Source organism: Bison bison, unplaced genomic scaffold (assembly GCF_000754665.1).
Source record: "Bison bison bison isolate TAMUID 2011002044 unplaced genomic scaffold, Bison_UMD1.0 scf7180017864203, whole genome shotgun sequence".
In the NCBI taxonomy this organism is placed as follows: Eukaryota; Metazoa; Chordata; class Mammalia; order Artiodactyla; family Bovidae; genus Bison; species Bison bison.
The window spans coordinates 5,909,605-5,928,236 of NW_011494775.1; the positions used below are offsets into that span (position 1 = coordinate 5,909,605).

The window sequence follows — 18,632 nt, forward strand, 5'->3', positions numbered from 1 at the left end:
AAAAAAAAAAAAAAAAAAAAAAGGAAAAAAAATTTCCGCCTTCGACTGGCGAAGGGGATTGACTAAAAATGGGAATATGGGGGTGTAATACTTGAATACCCCCCATAACTTCTGAATCGCCCTGCTAGCTAGTTACCCCGATAGCTTGTATTTGGGTGTTGATGTGTAGGCCTTCCCTCCAGCTGCCTGTGCCCGGGGTTAATCTCGTAATTGACGTCAGTGCTTTGTTCCTTCCACTTTGCTGTTCCTTCCACTCTTTGAGGATGGATCATGGGATATAGGAGTTTGAGGAGTATCCTTATTGTCTTTTCTTTCACAAACGATATCATTTATAGGAAGTTGAAGGTACAGATGTGAAATGCTTGCGTATAGAGTTCAGCCTAAGACGAAGAGTTCGATTTAGGGTTCTCAGACACTTGCAATTCAGAATTGTGCGATTTCTTTTCTGCTGACCTGTTGGAGATTTTAAACTAAGGCCGGTCCCTTTTCCAGTTACCAGTACTTTTCCTGACGGAATTTAGGCTATAGTTGTTTGTGAATAGGAGGTTTGTAAATGTGACGTTTAAAATGTGGCTTGTGTTTGAGGGCTCCGATGTTAAAAGCACAGAGCTTTGTTTCCGTATTGATTCTGCAAAGCTTTGTAAAGTGCTCCTTTTATTTAACTGTCCTTTAACTTACTAAAATTGAAATATTTATGAGAACTTTCTTGATTTTGTGTTTAATAAAGAGCCTCTGTGGCCAGTGAATCTTGCCTAGAATCGTCTTTGGTCTTATGTTCCTGAAGAAGTGTTGGCAAGTGGCCATCTGGTTTTTAACAAAGCTGGCTTCTTTAAATTGCTCAGATTTATTTTACTTTTTCATCACTGCCTCTTTCAGTCTCCAAACACAAACAAAGCTTAAGTTATTTTAAATTCTCTTTTAGCCTTAACTTACCTGAAGCAATTAAAAAATTGTGTGTGTGTGTGTGTTTAATTAATTGTGTGTGTGTTTCATTCAGTTTATGGTGGCTTGCAGGCTCACGACTTTGGTTTTTGTTAGCTCTACAGGAACAGTAGACAGATTTTGCTTTAAATAAAATTCTGTGTCAGGTGTGGGAACAAGATAGGATGTTTGTGAATGACCAAACCTTTACTGTTTGATTAAAGAAAGAGCTTAGCTGTATTCATTGGAAAATAGTCTACCATTTTGAGGTGTAAATGTGATTCTACAGTGCTCTGAAGCTGTGTAATTAAGAATTCTTAAAGACAGCATCTTTTCATTTAGATTCAGTTTCTGCTTGTCAGATGATGTACATTCCCTTCTCTGTGCACTTAAGATGTTGTAACTCTTCGTGACAGTTGATGCATTCTGCTTTTTATTGTGATTTTTTTATAGGTCTGTTGTGTCTTTAGAGCAAGGACTATATATCTTTGTGTCCTCCCCAATATTTTATACAGTTATTAGGTTGAATTTGAATGGGATATCCAACCCAAGATTTCACAAAAGGGTACTCCTAAAAAAATCATATGAACAAGTGACCAGTATTTGAAGGGGAAAAAGTAACTATCAGCTACAGAAGATGACAGAAGACGAAGACTTCTAAAATTATGTATCTTTTGTTTTTAAGGGTTAAGGTAAATGTCATATTTTTATATGTACCTGAGAGAAACAAAGAAAACAGGTGTTTCTTTTGTGACCATCTACTGGTTTAGAATGGAGTCTGGAATGTATGAGGCCTTCTCTTTAAATTTTTTTTCATAAAAATCAGAGGTATTCCTAAAGTATCAAATGAAGGTACACCTGGACAGTGACCCAGAAGTGAAGTGTGTATTATAAAAATAGATGACTTAGATTTTATTTTATTTTATTAGTTTTTTAAATTTATTTTTTTATTGAAGTATGTTGTGTTAATTTCTACTGTATAGCAGTGCCTCAATTATACACATATATACATTATCTTTTTATATTCTTTTCCATTATGGTTTACCCCAGGATATTGAATATAGTTCTTTGTGCTGTACAGTACGACCTTTGTGCTCTACAGTAGGATAAACATACAGAATGTTTATCCATTCTGTATGTAACAGTTTGCATCTACTAACCCTAAACTCCCAGTCCATGCCCCAGCCTAGTTGCCCTCTCCCCAACCACAAGTCTGTTCTCTATGTCTGTGAGTCTGTTTCTGTTTTGTAGATAGGTTCATCTGTGCCATAGTTTAGATTCCACATAAGTGGTATCTTATGTTATTTGCCTTTCTCTTTCTGACTTCACCTAGAATGATAATCTCTAGTTGTTTCCATGTTGCTGCAAATGGCATTATTTTGTTCTTTTTTTATGACCGAGTGGTATTCCATTGTATATATATGGACCACATATTCTTTATCCATTCATCTGTCAATGAACATTTAGGTTGTTTCCATGTCTTGGCTATTGTGAATAGTGAGCAATAAACATAAGATGCATGTATCATTTTGAATTATAGTTTTTGGCCAAGAGTGTGGTGGTTGGATCATATGGTAGATTTTATTTTTTGTTTAAGCTGTATTCTACAGATATCTTACTATAAAAACTTTTATGTATAATATAAAGGTTTTTCAACTTTTTAACCCCCCAGTCTTCATTATGCTTTTCCCACTTCCTTTTTTATTTCCTCTAAGTTGAAACAATTATATTTGATCCCTGGGATGGTGTTTGCCAGTCTCAGTTATTATGGAATAAGGTATAGTCAGTGACTAAAAGCCGCTTAAAGCTAACTTGACTTGTTACCTTGCTACCTTTCTCTTTGGTTTAAGAAAAGCACTCCTACACTTGTGGTTAACTCCTCACACCCAGAAATTGACTCTATAAATAGATTGTTCTAGATAAAGCCAGTATGGTTTGGCCACCCAGATACTGTCGTGATCTGTCCTGGAACTGGGCTTCTATTCGGCTTCTTTGACTTTTTCTTTTTGTCATCATTAGGGTGGGGACAATTTTATGGAAAGGTGAGTACAGTCAGTGCTCTTCATAAATAGGTCTTCCCACCTCTTTCCAATTGCTATCATTTCTTCCATCTGGAATATCACTTTTCCTCTTTTATTCCTACCTCTTTACATTTCACCATCATTTAAGGCACAATGCAAATACCATTACCTTAAGTTTTACTTGACGCCACCCTACCCTAATTGTGCCCTATCTCCTTTGAGTCCTTGTATCACTGTATCTCTCTTAATAATTATGTGTTATGCATTAACTGTGAAACTGTAGCACGTTGGATGACTTCAAGCACAGTCAGGGAAGACTCACTAGTAGAATAAAGACTGTCATACAATATTATTGTGTGGTTCTAAGAATTAAAGCACTAATCCAATTTAAGATTTTACTTAAAAAATTAATAGTGATTCCTTAATGTCATCACATATTGTAGTCATTGTTCAAATTTCCCTTACTGGAGTTTTTGTTTTAAAGTTTGTCTGAATTAGGATCCAAATAAGATTCATATATCATATTGGATTGATGTGTATCTCAACCCTCTTTTCTTTTTTCCTCTATGGGTTCCTTACTGTCCTTTTGTTTTTATTCCTATGCAGTTGGTTTGTTAAAGAAACCAAGCCTTTGCCCATGAGATTTCTCATAGTCTGGATTTTGCTGATTACATCCCTGTGGTTTCATGTAATATGTTCCTCTGTCCACTGTTTTTCCTGTAAATTAGTAGTTACATCTAGAAGCTTGATCCAGTTCAGACATGAATTTTCTTTTTAATGGGAAGAATACTTTGTAGGTAGAGTTGTGTACTTCCCATGTATTCTTGAACTCTCAGCCTGGCTTCTCATCCTAGCAAGCCAGTAAAATTGCTCTTACCAAGGCCACCTGTAACTTCTGCGTTGTCAAATTGTATAGTCATTGCTTAGTCGTTTACCTCTTTCTATACTTGGTATTGTTACCCATTGTCTCCTTGATAACTGTTTATTTACTTGACTTTTATGACTCTGTCCCTTTCCTGCCTTTCTTAGTACTAGCTGCCTCTTTGCAGATGCTTAATTCTCTGCTGATCATATTGATAGTTATGAATTTTCACCTGGACCTGTTTTCACTCTTCTAGGTGATTTCATCCGTTTTTATTGCTGTAACTACCATCTTTAAGTTTTAAACTCACTAGAACTCTTTGATCTAACTGACTGTCCCTCTTGAGATTGTCCAATATGTACCTTGTTTTAGTCAGGAAAAAGACACATTTCTAACTTAAGCATAAAGAAGAATTTATTGGAATTCCCATGAATTCTCAGGAAGGCAGTCAAGCCATAGGAGGACAGCTGGAAGTCAGGAAAAACTAGATCCAGAGGCTCCATGTGAGGTCAGGAGTATCCTCTGTATCTCAGAAGATACTCTTTTTTTCTACAAGATGCTATTTGTGTGTTGAGTTAGTTCTCTTTTGCTGCAGATCAACTTTAATACTTACTAGTATCTTTTGAATTTTAAATCTTGATCTTCTGCCATCAGAGAGGCTGACATGATTCTTAATCTCAGATCTCAATAAAGGGACTCATTAGATTATGTGTCCACCTCTGGACCACAGCTTTGGTTACAGGGTTGCATCCTGCAGAGAAGAGGAATAAAGGACACGCTAAAACAGTTGTCCAATTCATTCATTCCATGGCTATTTAGTACACACAGAGTCCTACTTTTCTTATATATATTTAATATTTTCTTTAATATAATATCACTGTATATACCAGCAAACACTCTCATCTCTGCTACGGAAATAACCCAAATCATATCTACTTACTGCATCCAGAGGTATATTGTTCTCTGAGTCCAGATTCTAAAGGTGATATTCTTTGTTAATCAGACCTAGATATGCTTTGTCACAGGTCTGAAAATTGTGGACTAAATACTAAATTTAAGCATTCCTAACATAACTGATACACAGTGATAGGGGGAAAAGACCCTGAAACTCTTAGGAGGGGAAGGGAAAGGAAGGTATCATTGTTCCCAAACTTACACCATGTCTTGCTGGACAGGTACAGTATAAGGTGAATGATAGAGCCAGCAAATTACATGGGCCTTCATTTGTTGACTTATTTCCTTGCAAGTGGAGTGAGTTCTTTGATGAGCCAAATGAAGATTTTCAGTTCTGTCCGCTAGAAAGATTTTCCTTTTCTGTTGTTTTAGGTTGAGGCTTATACTTAGAGGGCATTTGAAAGAATTTTAGGAGAGGGCAGTTCTGTTGCCTTTGCACAAGGATTGACACGTTGTGGTTGGTAGGTCCAGTGCTGCCTGCTTTTGTATGGCCGGAGAGCAAAGAGTGTTTTTACATTTTTTTAAATGGTGAGAAAAAAATCAAAAGAAGAATATTTTGTGGTATATGGGAATTATAGGAAGCTCAAAATTCAGTGTCCCTGAATAAAGTTTTACCGGAGCACAGACAGCACACCCATTTGTTCATGGCTTTTGCTACTACAGTGGCAGAGTTGAGTAGTCCTAACTTTATGCCTATAAAGCCAAAAATATTTACTTTAAAAAAGTTTGTCAACTTCTGTCTTAGCAGATGAAATGGCCCTTAGTGGATATTTTAGTCTGAGGATTGCCTTAGGGTTGAGCAGTTAGTTACAAGGTCCTATTTACTGTGATGACCCTTAGGGTATTTTTTGTTTGATTGTTTGTATATGTATCTGTTTGTACGTATGTATATGTGTGTTGCTGCTGCCAAGTTGCTTCAGTCGTGTCCGACTCTGTGTGACCCCATGGACTGCAGCCTACCAGGCTTCTCTGTCCATGGGATTCTCCAGGCAAGAACACTGGAGTGGGTTGCCATTTCCTTCTCCAATGTGTGAAAGTGGAAAGTGAAAGTGAAGTCACTCAGTCGTGTCTGACTCTTAGCAACCCATGGACTGCAGCCCACCAGGCTCCTCCATCCATGGGATTTTCCGAGCAACAGTACTGGAGTGGGGTGCTATTGCCTTCTCCCATGTATACGTGTAGATATATGTATTTGTGCGTATACGTGTGTGTTTATACACACACACTTGCGTATATAGATAGATATTTAAATAAAACAGGTGGGGTCTGCACATTGGCCTAGCTTTAGTTAAAAATCCAAACTTTATGTGTCAACTGTACCCTGAAGGTAAGATTACACTCTAGCTTCTGTTGTAACATGGTTGCTCTTAGTATATCTGCGTGAATGGGGGAGAGAATTTTGAGAACAACTGGGTATGAGTAAGCTTCTAGGACTAGAAGCTGATCAGATAGTCCCTGTAAGTGTTAATTATGTTGAATTCTACTGCTTCTCAATCTCCTCACTCCTAAATTCTGTTTTTCTTCCTCAGAGATTATACCACTGTTGTTTTTCCTAGAAACCTGCAGGTTGTCCTTGATTCCTCTGTTTTACTTCTCACATCTGTCTATCCCCAAGATTCTGCCTCCATAAAATCTTTGAATCCAAACCCTTTATCTACATTATCAACACTCCTACCATTACTGTCTTAATCCATGCTTTCATTTCTTACCTGGGTTATTGCAATAGTCTTCTCATTTGTTACCTTGTAATCTACTTCATCCTGTACCAGAGTGATTATTTTTTTTTCCCTCAAATGGCAAATTCACTTCTCCTTGAACTCCTTAGTAGTGTGGCATTTTCTGTAGTATTCTAACTGGGGATTCTTGTACATTAGTGAATTTTTATGTTAACTTCTAAAGGACTGATTTATAGCCAAGTAATGGCTTGGGAGTTTAGATTTTATTTATTAGATTTTGTTTATTAACGTGTTTATGCCAAGTTATAAAGCATTATAACTAATGCTTTAAAGCATCATTATACTAATGATGCTCAGGCAGGGCAAGATGGTGAGTTAAATTGGATCATGTATATGTTAATATAAACCTGGGCTAGTAGTTAGTATTATGTTTTCACTGTGAGGTGTATCTGGTAGATCCCATCTTGTAATTAATCAATATGAAACAGTTTGTTTGCAGTATGAGTGTTTTATTCAAACTTCAGCAGTCGTTATTCTAGATACACATTTAACATAGTTTTCATTAAGGTACATGCATGCTCAGTTGTGCCTGATTCTTTGCAACCCCATAGACTATATATAGCCCACCAGGCTCCTCTGTACATGGGATTATCCCTTCAAGAATGCTAGAGTGGATTGCCATGAAGGTACTAAACCACAAATGAGCAAGAAAGATGGCCAGAGTTAGCAAGTAAGGCCTCTTTAAAATTGATATTTAGGGACTACTAGCTGGTATGGTCGGAGAAGGCAATGGCAAGCCACTCCAGTACTCTTGCCTAGAAAATCCCATGGATGGAGGAGCCTGGTAGGCTGCAGTCCATGGGGTTGCCACGAGTCGGATGTGACTGAGCGACTTCACTTTCACTTTTCACTTTCACGCAATGGAGAAGGAAATGGCAACCCACTCCAGTGTTTTTGCCTGGAGAATCCCAGGGACGGCAGAGCCTAATAGGCTGCTGTCTATGGGGTTGCACAGAGTTGGACACGACTGAAGCGACTTAGCAGCAGTAGCAGCAGCAGCTGGTATGGTGGAGAAGGCAATGGCACCCCACTCCAGTACTCTCGCCTGGAAAATCCCATGGACAGAGGAGCCTGGTAGGCTGTAGTCCATGGGGTCGTGAAGAGTTGGACGTGACTGAGCGCCTTCACTTTCACTTTTCCCTTTCATGCATTGGAGAAGGAAATGGCAACCCACTCCAGTGTTCTTGCCTGGAGAATCCCAGGGACGGGGGAGCCTGGTGGGCTGCCGTCTATGGGGTCGCACAGAGTCGGACACGACTGAAGCGACTCAGCAGCAGTATGACATATTTATAAGCATTTTCTACACTATGTTCTTGTAGTCAAATTACAGAAATGGTTTAAAACTGTAGAAAACTGGGCATTCCCTAGCTGTCCAGTGGTTAGAACTCTGTGCCCTCATTGATAAGAGCCTGAGTTCAGTCCCTGGTCATGGAACTAAAATTCCACAAGCTCTGTGGTGCAACCAAATGGTTTAAAACTGTAGAAAACTGGGCATTCCCTGGCTGTCCAGTGGTTAGAACTCTGTGCTCTCATTGATGAGAGCCTGAGTTCAGTCCCTGGTCATGGAACTAAAATTCCACAAGCTCTGTGGTGCAACCAGATATCTCTACCTGTATATCTATATCTACCTATCTATTGTTCCATTGTTCTATCTAAACTATGTTGTTTAGTTGCTATATATATATAGATAGATATATCTATCTACTTGTATATCTGTATCTGTCTATCTATTGTTGTTTAGTTGCTATGTCTGCAACTCCATGGACTATAGCCCACAATGCTCCACTGTCCATGAGATTTCCCAGGCAAGCATATTGGAGTGGGTTGCCATTTCCTTCTCCATCTATCTGTATATCAAACTAAACCTGAGGCTACATATTTTCAGGATCGAATACATCATTGGTTTAGTTTATGTAAAATAGCATAATCTGTAACAATAGTGTTATGCAGGATGTGGGATCCTAGTTCCCCAACCAGGGATAGAACCGTGCCCCCTGAAATGGAAATGTGGAGTTCAACCACTGGACCACCAGGGAAATCCCACATTAGTGTTATCTAAAGTTGTTTTAAAGTGTTTAAAGTGTTTTAAAGTTGTTTAAAGTGTTACAGTTCCATAGAGCTATAAACAAAATTAGTTCATACCTAATTTTATATTCATACTAAATTCTTAGCATTATAATTTTTAAAAGGTCATCACTCAAGATCTGAGAGAGATAATTTTCTCTGAAAAGATATCTTTATGTCTTTCAGATTTCAGAAACAAACCCAAAGGTCTAGTTTGATCCCATGTATTTCTCCAGTCTTATCTTTCATTTTCACTCCCCCCAACCCTATTATCCAACTACTCTTGATCCTGTCTCTCTTCCTTGGGTCGACAAGATGTTCTTTCTGCTCAAAACTAACCTTTCTCCCTCCCTTTTCTTTCTTCCCTTCTCTTCTCCTGCCCTCATGCCACCTTTCTGTAGTTAATCTAGCTGCAATCAAATCTTAGGAAATGATGGCTAACTTTTGTTTTTATATCTTAGCCTTAGTGCAGTGTCTGATACAACATATGCCCTGGTTAACTACAATGTTAATGTACCTTATATATAGTATTGGTTTATACCAAAGAGACATTTTAAAATCAGAGTTATAAAGCCTTCAGAATTCCTTCTGAATTCTATTTAAATATGTTACAAGTCTGAATTAGAAAATATTTTGAAAGTACATTTACTCATCCCTTTATCAATTGATTTTTCAAAGTAAGTATTCTTTGTACCATAATAAATAACTAATTTATACTTTGTAAGTTTATATTCCAGTGATTTAAGAGAAGTAACCTTAAATGACCTTAGCTACCTTTAAAAGTAGTATTCTTATTTACATTTAAAAAAAATTTATTTGATTGCACCAGGTCTTCGTTGCAGCATGTGGGCTTGGTTGTGGCATGCAGGATGTAGTTCGCTGACCAGGGATGGAACAGAGGCCCCCTGCTTTGGGAGCTCAGGGTCTTAACCACTTGACCACCAGTGAAGTCTCCTTATTTACATCTTAATAGAAGGTTATTAACAAGAATTTAGGGTAATTAGGATAGGGGCTGATGTAAGTTTCTATGTTAGCATTTTTCTCTCACCTTTTTTTTTTTTTAAAGTATTCTAAGGCACTAAATGGGCTTCCCAGTGCTGCTGCTGCTGAGTCATTTCAGTCGTGTCCGACTCTGTGCAACCCCATAGACAGCAGCCCACCAGGATGCCCCATCCCTGGGATTCTCCAGGCAAGAACACCGGAGTGGGTTGCCATCTCCCTCTCCAATGCATGAAAGTGAAGTCGCTCAGTCGTGTCTGACCCTCAGCGACCCCATGGACTGAAGCCTTCCAGGCTCCTTCATCCATGGGATTTTCCAGGCAAGAGTAATGGAGTGGGGTGCCACTGCCTTCTCCCCCAGTGCCGCTAGTAGTATAGAACCCACCTGCCAATGCAGGAGACACAGGTTCGATCCCTGGGTCCAGAAGATCCCCTGGAGGAGGGCATGGCAACCCTCTTTAGTATTCTTGCCTGGAGAATCTCCACGGATAGAGGAGCATGGTGGGCTGCAGTCCATGAGGTCGCAAAGAGTCGGACATGAATGACTGGACAGCACGCAGGCAAAGCACTAAAATATATTTCAGGAAATTCAGATACTTTTTTACCACTTGCAACCCACTCCAGTACTCTTGCCTGGAAAATTCCATGGACTGAGAGGCTCCTCAGAGCCTGGTAGGCTACAGTCCATGGGGTCACAAAGAGTCAGACACGACTGAGCGACTTCACTTTACTTTGGAAATAAGCAAGTGAAGATGAAATTGATTAGAAAGAATTCCTTTTTAGTGTTAATTCTAAAGAACCTTTGCTATGTAATGCTTTTTAACTTTTGCTTAATTTGCTAGATGCATTTTTAAGTAATAAAACTTTTATTTAGCCTTTTGGACCCGTGTTATTTTCTCTTGGCTTCCTCAGGTCCTATAAATGAAAGCAGTCTTGCAGTACTTTTTGAGCTGATCATTTCTTTCTGAGTGTTGTTACTGAAACAGTTTTCATACCATCTCAGTTTGCCAAGTATGATGCTGAGAGTTTATAGTCTAGCACTTATATTTGGTGAACATTTGAGAGAACAGGGTTTAAGTAAAAATAGAAATTAATCATTTCTATACTTGTGTTTCTTTTGTTTTTTCTTTTAGAGAAATTGCTTTAAAAACAACAGAATTCATTTAGTATCAATAGTAATGATTTATTGGGTTTATAATGTATTGAATGTGGGAAAAAGAAAACCTACTATCTTATTGTTGTGAAATGTAAGCAGGTCTTAAGGAATGGGAAACTATGTGGGTAAAAAAAGATGGGCGACATGTGAAACACAACTTTCAGTGAGTACTCTCACTGCCTCTTTGACTCTTGAGGCTGTAAGACTTTAGTGTTACCTTTATAAAATTCATCAAGTGTTTTGAGTATATATCTGTTGTATGCCAGCCATTACGTTAAGTGCTAGAGAGGAGAGAGGGGAAGTTAAATCATATCTTTAGTTCTTTCTGTCTAGAAGCTTATAACATGGAGATGAGTAGAGAAAGCAGGTAGAAAAATAACGATAATGTCAGGCAAGTGTTAGTGCCAAATGAAATAAAAAGAAATGTTTCGGGAAGTAAATGAGTTTAGTTCCCAGAGGATTCTTAGAGACCTTCTTGGAGGAGGGGTGCTGTGTGATAAACTTTCAAATGGATGTATTTGGAAATGGAGAGAAGGAAGGACATTATATGTACAGGGACTAGTTTGAGCAGAGACCTGGATCTGAATATGTGTAGGTTATTTTCGGGCTCAGATAAGTACTGAAGTCTTTATAAAAGTAGATAGAAATTGGACTTTGGACAGCTTTGCAACCTGAGATATGATTGTTAGATTTCCATGGAGAGGAGAGTTATTAATGACTTTTAAGTAGAAAATGTCTTAATTAGATCTGTTTTATAAAGTTGTAAAGATAATTATTGGTTCATATGTTACATAAGTTTCCAATAAGATACCTTTGCAGGTTTTAGATATTTGTATGCTTTCAAAGTAAGAAACTGAGTCAAAAGATTTTCTTCTTTATAAAGAGATTTCTGAAATTTGACTTTTAACTATTCTTTCCACCTATTTGTTTATCTTTAAAGATAAAGGTGGACTTCTCATTTTGATTTGTTTATATGCTTTTAGAGTGGTAGCACAGTTTTTTGAGATAAATGCAAACGAATTAAGTTTGGTTTAAACATTTCTCAAGTATTAGTAAATGCCCAAGAAGTATAATTTTATTTCGTTATGTTTTTAAAACAGCTTCAGGGCATGTAACCATGCAGGATTACTTACTAAGGGAAGCAGGAGCGTTTAGTTTTAGTACTGAGAGAAACATCTAAAGAGAGGCAGCTGGCTACAAATAATATGAATACTCATATTCTAATGCTTACACTTAAGTGTGAGCATACTTGTGTATGTAATAAGCATTTCTGCTCTTCAATTAAGATTTTAAATTGTCTAATATTTTAAAAAGAGCAACTCAGTTTATCAGTAATCAGTTTGGCAAATAGTGTTTGAAATTGGATACTGCTTAATAACATAATAAACCTTGTGATACTGTTTGATTTCTAAGGTGAGGAAGTATCATTAAAGTATCAGAGTTGTATATATAGCTTAACACATTAGTAAAGAAATATATTTCAGTTCTTGTCAATCTCAAACCATTAAATGCAAATGTTAAGAATCTACTAAGTTAAAATGTGTTGCAGAATAGTGTCTGATTTTAGTGTGATATAAAGTACTAATTGTTTCAATTTTGAAATGTTAGTATTTTAAAAAATTATTTTTTTGGCTGCATCAGTCATGTCTTAGTTGGGGCACCCAGGGCCTTCTTTGCATCATGTAGGATCTTTTGTTACGGTGCACAAACTCTCGCTGTGGCGTGTGGACTCAGTAGTTGCGGTGCTCTGTCCTAGTTGCGCCAAGGCATGTGGGATCTTAGTTACCTGACCAGGGATTGAACCTGCATCCACTACACAGCATGGTGGATTCTTAACCACTGGACCACCAGGAAAGTCCCAAAATAATAGTATTTTGTGGTATTAGGTAAAGGATATCATGATCTCAAGATATTATCTCCTAATAAATGAGATAATCACTCCTTTTTAATCAGGTTGTAAAGTTCAGCTTACTTATTTGGTTGTCTGCTAGGTTATGTTCAGGTATGTGATGCTGGAAAACACATTCACAGATTATTGTCTAGTGGAAGAGGAAATACTAATGAACATCAAAATAAGTTTATACTTAATTGTGATCAGGTACTCTGAAGAATTATCTGCATGAATTTCCTTAAGCTGGAAGGAGTACCACAAGTTCAAGAAACGCGAAAACAGCCCTTGGTGGGAGCTGGGACGGGAGGGTGTCAGGATATAAAATGAATCTGATGAGGTAGATAGGCAGGAGTCACATCAGGAGAAAGTCAAGTCCTGGCTTTGCAGGCCAATGTTAAGTACCTTAAAGTTTATCCTACAGGTGGAAAGCTTACTAAAAGTTTTTAATCAGGGTTTGAGTGACATAATCTGATTTGTGTTTTAAAAAGATCACTTTGACTGCTGTATAAAATATGGATTAGAGAGAGAAGAAAAAAACTAGGAGTCCCAATTAGAAGGCCCTAGCATTTGTCCAAGTCAGAGATAAAATGATGGCTTGTTTGAACAGTGGCAGTAGAGGAGGAAGTGAACTGATAAATACAAGATATATTTTGGAGGCTATGATTATGGATTGGATGTGGAGAGAGGTTGAAGGGAGGATTCAGCAAGAGCAGTTTGTTGGTAGAATGAGGATCACTGGAGCAGGAGTTGTTGAAGTGAAGGGAAAAGAGATCAAGAAATCAGTTTTGGATGTACTGAGATTGATATTCCTCAGACAAAGAACATGATCAAACAGGTCCCTGAATTTGTGGTTCTCTATCTCAGAAGAGAAAGGTGTGATGTGGAGCATATCTTGGTATTTGTAGTGTAGGCATATACTTGGTATTTTAAGCCATGAGAATGTAGGGAAAGAATGTAAACTTAATCAGAGACTAAATAAGACCCACGACTGAGTGCAGAGGAGCACCACTTTTTAAGAGGTCTGGTAGATAGAACGGAAGAACCTGATGCTAGGAAAACTGGGAGATTATAGAGGCCAAAAGTATGTTAAGGAGCCATTAGTGGCTGAGTATGTGGAATGGTAGGTCAACTAAAATGATAGAGTGTCTGTTGAATTTAGCAACTTGCAAATGAGTGTGATCTTGGCAAAGGAGTGGAATGTGGGAAGCTGGAAACAGAATGTTGCAAGGTTGGAAACAGAATGTTGCATGGTGATTGGATACATTTTGGAAAGCAGTTTGTGTGTATCAGTTAAAATAGGAGATGCTCATTGCCTGAAACCTAGCAATTCCACTTGTAGATATGGGTTCCAGAAAAACTCACTCAGTCATTGGTACAAAGAGAAGTGTATAAAAATGATCATTACACCATTGTTTGTAATGGCAGAAAAAGAGGAAACAAATCTGGAGAGTGTATAACACAGTAGTGGAAATAAATGAACTACAGCCACATGAGTCAGGATGGATTAACTTCAACATAATGTTGAAAATTTAAAAGGCTCAGAGTCTTTATAGAGTGTACCATTTTTAAAGGTTGAAAAATATGCATAACAATTCAGGGTCTTATTTAAGGATTCATACATATATAGTAAAAATACAAAGAAATTTATGAGAAAAAGATTAACACCAAAATCAGAATAGTGGCTGTCAGGAAGGGAGCACAGGAGATGTGATCCAGGAGGGGTACACAGTAGCATTCATTGGCAATGCTGTGTTTCCCAGGCAGCTGATAACCCAGGTATTCACTATATTGCTCCAAATACCTTTTGGGTAACTTAAATGAAACAAATGGTTGCAGAGAAAATGGAGAATCACCAAGAGTCCTTCCCGTGGAGGAGAATAGAGGAGAGGTAGAATGGTCGCTTGAGAGATCTATAGGATCAGGAAAGACTTTCTTTTTTTTAAAGAACAATATGTTTGAATGATGATAGAAAGGATTAATTAAAGAGAGAAAAGTTGAAGTTGCTGTAGAAAAGTCAATTACTGATAAAAGTCCAGAAGAAGATAGCAAAATGGGCATAATTGTTCTTTGATAGATGCTTTTTCTTTTTTAGCCAGAGGAAAGAAGAAAATGGATGCAGTGCTGATAGTTTGAAAGTTGATGGTTGATTGATGAGATTTCTCTCTGATCTTTAATCTTTTTAATCTTTGTTCAGTAAGACAAGGTCATTTGTGGAATGGAAGTTAGGAGGAAGAGTCATAGAGCTCCATGAAAATTCTTGTGAGGAATAGGAAAGAGCATTTGTCAGAGAAAAATAGTAAAATTTCTGGGAAGCTTTGAGGGCCTAGTTGAAAATGATTTATGAAACATTATTATGAAAAGTTAGATGATATGTAAAGATATAATAAAGAAAGAAAAAATGGTATGGAATTGTCTTTGCCTTCCTTTTTTTTTTTTTTTTTTTTTTACTATGTTATTTTTATTTTTTGGCCGTGTGGCATGGCATGTGGGATCTTAGTTCCCCAGTCAGGCATCTACCCTTCCCCCCACATTGGAAGCACAGAGCCCTAACCACTGGAACACCAGAGAAGTCCCTTTACTAGTTAGTTTAAACCTGAAAGCTATAGAAGTCTCTTCAGGGGAAAGGTCCTTTCATGCAAAATTCTATTTTGGTACCTAATTTTTTTTTTTTTTTTTAATGTGTGCTTGGAAGATAAGCCCAGCTTAGTTTTAATTTTTAAATTGAAGGATAATTCCTTTAGAGAATTTTGTTTTCTGTCAACCATCAATATGAATCAGCCATAGGTATACCTATTTCCCTTCCCTCTTGAACCTCCCTTCATCTCCCTCCCCATCCCAGGTACCTGATGTTTTGTTATTGTTGGCTTTGATCTCCACAGGTGTACAACCTGTTTCCCTTACTTGTAGGAAATGACCTCTTCAGACTCTCTTTGGGTGGAGAAATCCTGTCAAATGAGGCAAGAGGAATTTCTATACCAATGAGGCTTTTTGCTTTAACATAAAGTTACAGTTTAATAGCAGTTGTAATAAACTGGATTCTGAAATAATTGAAATCTTAGCTCAATTCTCTTTTGACTTTTGAAGTGTAAATAATTTAATTAATAATAGACACTAGTTTAAAAAAAAAAAAACATTGTAACATGCCAGACACTAGTTCTGAACATTTGAAAAAGGCAACTTAAAGGTCACATTTTACTCATTCAACCATTTTTGAGGTTTTAAATTTTAAAAGGTTATAAAACTACATGTTTTTATTTAAAAAATTATAGGTGATGAATTTCTGGTTCACTGGGAATGCACCCTTTTTTGAACTATGATTACTATATTTTCTTATTGTGGTTTTATATATATATATATATAGTGAAATTTATTTTAGTAATTTTAAATGTATAGCTCAGTGGCATTATGTACATTTACAGTGTATCTTGAACAGAAGCTCCATACCCATTGAATGATAATTCCCTATTCTGTTATGCCCAGTGTCTTGCAACCACCATTCTGCTTTCTGTCAGTTTGCCTTTTTTACATACCTCATGTAAGTGACTGGCTTATTTCACTTAGCCTTGATATCCTCAAGCTTCATTCATGTTGTAGCATGTGTCAGAATTTCTTTCCTTTTTAAGGCTAAATTATATTTCTTTGTATGTGTATACCACATTTTGTTTGTCCATTCATCTGTTGGTGAGCACTCGGGTTGCTTCCACCTCTTGACTTCTGTGGATAATGCTGCTATGAACATGGGGTGTACAAATACCTATTTTGAGTCCCTGCTTTCAGTTCTTTTGGCTGTATATGTAAGCGTATGATTGCTGGATCATATGGTAATTCTATATTATGAGCAACAAACTTTGCCACAGCAGCTGCACCATTTTACATTTTCACCAGCACTGCTCAGGGTTCTAATTTCTTCATATTCTTGCCAGCATTTTTTAAACAAGATTTTAAAATGTTGATAATAGCCATCCTAATAGGTGTGATGTTGTATCTCTTAGTTTTGATTTCCATTTCCCTAAAGACTGATGATGTTATAGATCACTTCATGTGTTTATTGGCTATTTGTATATTTTCTTTGGAGAAAAGCTTGTTCAAGTCCTTTCCCCATTTTTTGATTGAGTCGTCTTGGCATTTTTGTGGAAAATCTGTTACAAATGTGAAGTATTGATATATTTCCAGACTCCTGGTTCTCTTTTGAGGTTTCTAGTAAATTTTGAAATTGAGAAGTGTGTGTCTTCCAACTTTCTTCTTTTGCAAGATTGTTTTGACTATTCTGGAACTCTTGAATTTGCATGTGAATTTTAGTATCATCTCATCAATTTCTGTAAAGAAGTCAGCTGGGATATTAATAGGGACTCTGTAGAATCTGTGGATCAATTAAAGGAGTATCTTCATCTTAATAAATTCTCAAATCCATGAATAAGATTGTTCCCATTTTTTTTAGATCTTCTTTAATTTCTTTAATGTTTTGTAGTTTTCAGAGTTTGAATTTTGCTGTTCTCTTGTTAATTTTTTTCTAAGTATTTTGTGTGTGTGTGTGTGATACTGTAAATGGAATTGTTTTCTTAATTTCATTTTTGGTTTGTTTATTGTACTTTATAGAAGTAGAATTCATTTTTTTCTGTATATTGATCTTATGTCGTACAACTTTGTTGAGCTCATTTATTAGCTCTCACAGATATTTTGTGGATTCTTTATGGTTTTCTACATATAATATCATTATTCTACTTTTCCTTTCCAGTTCAGAGCCTTTTACTTCTGTTTCTTGCCTGATTGACTTGACTAGAACCTCTTTACAGTATGGATTAGAAGTGGTGAAAGGACATCCTTGTCTTGTTCTTTTCTTGATCTTAAGGGGAAAGCATTCAGTCTCTCACTATTAAATATGATAGCTCCATTTTCCTTGTAGATATACCTTGTTAGCTTTAGGAAATTTCCTTCTGTTCCTAGTTTGTTGAGTGGTTTTGTCAAGAAGAGATGTTACAACTTGTCAAATGCATTTTCTACATCCGTTGAGATGGTCATCTGGTTTTTGTCCTGTATTCTATTGTTAGGATGTGTTACTTTAACTGATTTTTGGATGTTAAGCCAGTCTTGCATTCTTCAGTTGGTCATGGTGTATAATCCTTTTAATATTGCTGGATTTGGTTTGTTAGTATTTTGGGGGGGACTTTTTGTGTAAATATAAGGTTTGTATTGATCTGTAGAATTTTTTTTTTTTTTTAGGTAAGAAATGGATTTACTCAGATTCAGAGAGAAGCACACTCCACAGACAGAGTGTGAGCCATCTCATAGGGCAAGTACAGCAACCTGATCTGTAGATTTTTTTTCTTGCGATGTCTTCGTCTGGTTTTCATATCAGGGTAATATTACCTTTACAAAATGAATTAGAAGTAGTTTCCTCCTTCCTTTTTTGGGGAAGAGTTTGTGAAGGATTGGTATTAATTCCGGAGAAGGCAATGGCACCCCACTCTAGTACTCTTGCCTGGAAAATCCCATGGATGGAGGAGCCTGGTAGGCTGTAGTCCATGGGGTCGCTAAGAGTCGGACATGACTGAGCGACTTCCCTTTCACTTTTCACTTTCATCCATTGGAGAAGGAAATGACAACCCACTCCAGTGTTCTTGCCTGGAGAATCCCAGGGACTAGGGAGCCTGGTGGGCTTCCGTCTATGGGGTCGCACAGAGTCGGACGGACACGACTGAAGCGACTTAGCAGCAGCAGCAGTGTTAATTCTTTAAACATTCGTTAGAATTTACCAATGAAGTCATTCAGGTTTGCACTTTTATTTATAAGAGTTTTTTTGACTGCTAATTCAGCCTCTTGTTATGGGTCTTTTCTGGCTTCCTGTTATTTCTTGACTTATGTGATCTGGTGTCTTTTCAGAAATTTTGTCCATTCCATTTAGATTACCTACTTTGTTTGCATACAGTTTTTCATTGTATTCCTTTGTAATCTTTTATTTCTGTAAGGTTGGTAATATTGTCCCCTCTTCATTTTTGCTTTTAGTAATTTTAATTCTCTTTCTTTTTTC

At 37.1% G+C, this 18,632-nt stretch overlaps 1 protein-coding gene across 3 annotated transcripts in view; it reads left to right on the forward strand.

Moving 5' to 3' along the window:
• The window catches only part of AFF4 (AF4/FMR2 family, member 4), an 85,138-nt gene that overhangs the window by 473 nt on the left and 66,033 nt on the right, over positions 1-18,632 (forward strand). The window lies entirely within an intron of this gene.